Source organism: Pinus tabuliformis, chromosome 7, assembly GCF_031772625.1.
Source record: "Pinus tabuliformis cultivar Carrire ecotype Pingquan chromosome 7, CPIR1, whole genome shotgun sequence".
In the NCBI taxonomy this organism is placed as follows: domain Eukaryota; kingdom Viridiplantae; phylum Streptophyta; class Pinopsida; order Pinales; family Pinaceae; genus Pinus; species Pinus tabuliformis.
The window spans coordinates 70,056,465-70,061,685 of record NC_142293.1 but is presented as its reverse complement, the minus strand read 5'-3'; positions in this window follow the sequence as shown (position 1 = coordinate 70,061,685).

Below are 5,221 nucleotides of genomic sequence, written 5' to 3'. Positions count from 1 at the left end.
GACATTATGTGGGTATGTGCTATATCCATGGACATGTATTTGACAGGTATAACAACTGGTGTCTAGTTATAGCTATATCTGTCAAAGGAATTGGAGTCGCTTGAGAGATGGCATGGATGTGTTGAGTTATAAGGCAACGTGCTTCACACAAAAAGGTAAGGTAACTGGTATATTGTTATATTTATGTATGAACTGACAGTTATGTGTTTATGGAAATATGATGCAAGGGATTGCATGGAAAATAAATTTCCATGGAATCTTGAAGAAGGCTTAGGTTGAGCTTTCCCTTAAAAGCACCGGGAACCATGGGGATTGAGTCTTGGTGTCTATTGTTAGTCTTGTGCTTTTGGTTTTTTGGTTATTTGTTGTGCTTGATTATGGTTTTTTTGTGTCTTGTGCATGGCCATGCCACTTTCGTTGTGGTGTTGTATTGTTGTTGGTTTTCCATGGTTTTCTCCTTTGCTTCTTGGTCTTGCCTTTATTGTTTTGAGAGTCTTTGGAATTGGTTTGGGAAAGAGGAAAGTTAGTAGAGCTCAGGGAAAGTTGAATGGAATCTAGTAGGCAATGTAAGACTTAGATGAAGTTGGTGCATGTATAAAGGAAGTTGAAGACAAGAGTATGATACTCAGTTGGACTGGTTGGGTCCATTGGTGTAAATGGATGATGGTAGGGAAGTCTGGGGAAATGTAATCAAGAAACGCAAGGTGAATGGATTTGAGGCGTCATATGCCTTGGTTATGTTGAGAACTATTTTTCGCTATGTTGCGCATGAGTTGCATGCATAAAGGGAGTTCTCTTAACCTTGACCTTATGATATCTGATAATTATGTTGTGATCGTGATTATGTTGATGTCTATAGATGTACATAAGTATGTATGTATGCCATTGTCTGTCTAGATCATTATTGTTTCATGTTGATGTTTGTATGTATATATGTATGCATATAGTGTCTGACAAGATCATGATTGTTTAATGATAATATTTATATGTGTATATATGTATGTATGTTGTTGTCTAACAGGGTTGTTAGGAATCATTCTTGTGAAGGAATGATTTCTTATGAAGGTGAACGACATGAATAGGTTCCTGGCTATGAGGAATTAAGTGGGAAGAGTAGTCATGAAAAATATATGAGGTCAGTATCATGTGGATATGAATTGGTATTGTATGCTTGTATTATGCCTATGTCTATGTTATGGACATGCTATACTGAGGGATACATCAATAAACGAAAGAAATGTGGTTTGCGACATGCTTGGACAAGCAGGGATAAGACACTAGAAGCAAGGTTTCTTGGTAGAGATAATCTTGTTTTGGATGTGTGGTACTAATGTTGTGCATATGTTGTATATGTTGTAAATGGTGCATCTGTGATGTTGTGTGCATGCAATATTGTGTGTACATGTCATTTATGCAATGTTATGTACAGGGTGGTATAAATAGTGTTGTGTGAATATTGCATATGCAATGTTAGGTATAGATGGTGCTATGTACATGTTGTATATACAGTGCTATCTACATATGGTGTTGTGTGCATGTTGTACATTTAGTACTATGTACATATGGTGTTGTGTGCATGATTGTACATGTGGTGTTGTGTACATGTTCTACATATGGCGTTGTGTGCAGGTGGTGCTGTGTACATGTCGTGCATATGGTGTTGTGTACATGTCGTGCATATGGTTTTGTGTACACGTTGTACAGGTGGTACGATGTACATGTGGCAATGTGTACATGTTGTGCGGGTGGTGTCGTGTACATCTGATGTTGTGCACACGTTGTGCAAGTGGTGCTTTGTACAGATGGCACTGAGTACATGTTGTACATATGGTACTAGTGTACATGTGGTATTGTGTGCATGTCGTACATGCTGTGTTGCGGGCATGTGGTACTATGTATGTTGATTTTGTATTTGTGGTATCGTGACATATGTACTTGTTGTGTTGTACTCTGTGTAGTACATTTATTGTATTTTGTTGTACATCAGGTGTAGGTACATGTAATGTGTCGTGTTGTAGATCAGGTGTAGGTGTATGTATTGTGTGGTGGTGTACATCGGGTGTAGGTGCATGTATTGTGTGGCATTGTACATTAGGTATAGATGTATGTATTGTGTTGGTTGTACATTGGGTGTAGGTTTATGTGTTGTGTGTGGTTGTATGCGTGTGAGGCACACTATGTGTATGTACAAATGGTTGAGGAGAAGGAACTGGGTATTTGTCAGGTGTGGCAACCGATCTGATGTGCATATAGAATAAGGACAAAGTTAGAAGCTAAGCATTAATTAAATGATATTTATCAATATCTTATTTTAGTTTTATTATGCATGTGATCTATGATTCTGGTTTATGATGGTTACATGTGATTTATGATTTTGATCTATGATGGTTGTGTTTTGAGCTAACCTAGTGTGATTCTTTTATACATGATGATTTGGTTAAAGATGCTAGTTTGACTTGTTGTGACAGGAAGTGAATAGGATTGCAAGTGTACCTTATTGACAAGCTACCAATGAGGTATGATGTGAACTTATTTCAATTCATTTTACATCTAATGGAAATTATGCGCTTCATACAAGAATGCATGAACATGCTGAGTTGGGTGGTTGAAATTGATTACAAGCATTAGCAACAATAGAAAAAGGAATTGGAACAAGTAGCAGTACACTAGTAAAGCATCCAGGAGTAGGGCCATTGTCGGACACTAGTACCCAATACTGTCCATTGATTGCCTTGAGCATGATATGACCAGTATGATGGTTTTAAGGCATGGAAATGCCTTGGTTTTTGTATCTTCTGATGCGAGGAATCCTTGCCAAGGGATGGATTTCCTGAGATGGGGGTGCCAGCAGAACTTGGAAGGTGTTGACTACATAGAAGGGGGTGATCGGATTGCCTGAGGGACTGTGTAGCAGAGAAGGGAAGGTCAAGGATGGATTTTTTTTGGTCATTAGCATTACCAGATGGAATTAGATGCACATTGGGAGTGCACCCTGGAACAATGAGCCGATAATTGTTCACTGAGAGGAGAAGTGGCATAGGATTGTAGCGCTAGACATTGGATGTAGCTTTGAATTTGAAAGTGGATTCTGGACTTCCTGGGAAGGAGGTGAGTCCTGGTATTACTTTGAGGGTGGAGGTGTTAGTCTATGGATTCCCTTGTTCCAGATGCAAACATCGTATCCTTTTATTTGCTGGTTGAGAAAATGTGCATGTGTGTATTATTGTAAATACTGTATCAAATTAGATTTATAAAGCTCCATAGAAAGTATGATTATTTACTAGTTGAAACAAATGTGTATGTATGTATATGTGGTTATTATAAATATCGTAATGAGTTGTGTTATAAAGCTCCAATAAGTGGTATGTTTGTCATGTTTTAGTAGATGGTTATTGTAAATACTGCAGTATGTTTTGTTTTTAGTAGTATATTTTGTTTTCAACAGTCTTGTTGGTTATAGGTGTCATTGAACACCAAGGATGGTGTTCCCCCAAGGGGGAGGGTTATGAAACAACCCTGGTTAAAAATACATGTAAAAATATATAAGACCACGATGATGGGACATGTATTCCAAGATGAATGGTCGGGAAAACATCCTAGTGGGTGTTCATTTGGTTTATTATGGATAAGGAAATTGGCAAAGGTGATGGCAAAGGCTTTGGAAAGGCATGGGGAATTTATTGGCATTTTATTTATGAAAATAATGGAAATTAGGAGAAAAAGGAAGGTGAAAGGTCATAGGTTGCATGTGAGGAGGAAATTGAAGGAAAATAATGGAAATTGAAGAAAATAGAGGCCTCAGTAATAAAAAGGCTTATGAGGATCACTGGGTAGGCTTGGTTAGTGTAAGCTTAGTCACTTCAGTTTTGGTGGAGCTCTCTTCTATTCTCTCTCTCTCATACTCTTGGATAGTTAGAGTTTTCTTGGAGCACTATTGGAGGAGTGTGGCATATTTGGAGTTTTGGAGCAAGAAGGAAAAGGACTAGCAAGAAAGCATAAGAGGACATCGGGATCAATAGATAGATTGGATTTATTTTGTAGGTACCAAGTTGCATGTATGTTTTCCTTACTAGTTTTGGCATGCATGGAATATTCATTTAGTTTATTGGTCATGATTTGTCATCGGCATGGAGGATGGATGTGATTGATAGTGGATTGCCTCGCTTTGCCATTTCCTAGATAGTTGATCCAAGTGGATATTGGTGGCCACCCACCTATTCCACTTGGACCCCCACCATTGTCTCTTTCAGTTTTTCAGTTTCCTTAATTGTAGCACAATTTACTAATTTTGGCAGTTTTTTGGGTCCTGAACTTCCCAAGCCGTTTTGAGGCCCTAAATGATGTATTCTTGTAAAATCACTGATGGCGAATATGAATTTTCAAGTTGATATTCACTGTCAGCAGTTGTAGTCCTTAGATAGATCTTTATAATAAGGTATCATGTGCATCAAACGAAGACCGTGTGCCAAATTTACGACCCAGGGAAGTTGATGCACCAATTTACCCCAACGGGCCCCATAGTTTGGTGTTTCATCTCCTAGGGGTTAGGTTTTTGGATGTTTTGGGGTTTTCCATTGTTTCTCAATAATAAATAGGCCTTCAAGCCTCATTGTAGCATATTTTAGAGGCATGTAGCCACCCCATATCTTCTCTAAGAAACCTACTATGAGCAGAAGGATGAAAGTACACCCTCATTGTTTTTAGCTGCACCCACTTGGAATTCGTTCTAGGACACCATTAAGGAGCATTACTACCCCTTCGGGAGCTATGAGGATAAATACATAAAGTGGACCATGCTGCGACAGGGAAGAGAACAAGACGTGCCAGAGTTTACCAATATTTTTCATACCCTTCGCACGAAGTTGGGTATCAAGGATTCTAAGAAACATTTAGTACTCGAGTATAACGACTACCCGCACAACTACATCCAAGATGATATGGAGTTCTTGGACATCCCCTTGATTGGCACGGCATGCCTATACACTATCAAGATCGAGTAGAAGCTTAAACAGAAAAAGCGAGACTTTGGATTTACGAATCCGAAGCAAGGGAAAGGTGCCCCAAAACCACAGAACAAAGGAAATAGCCAAGGTGGGGTGGCCCAAGATAACCCGCCAAAGACGTAAGAAAAGAACAAAACCGTGAAGCTGAAGAAGGACATGGGAAAGTGGTGTGAGTTCCATAAGAGCTCCACTCACAAAACAAGTGAGTGTTGGGCCAA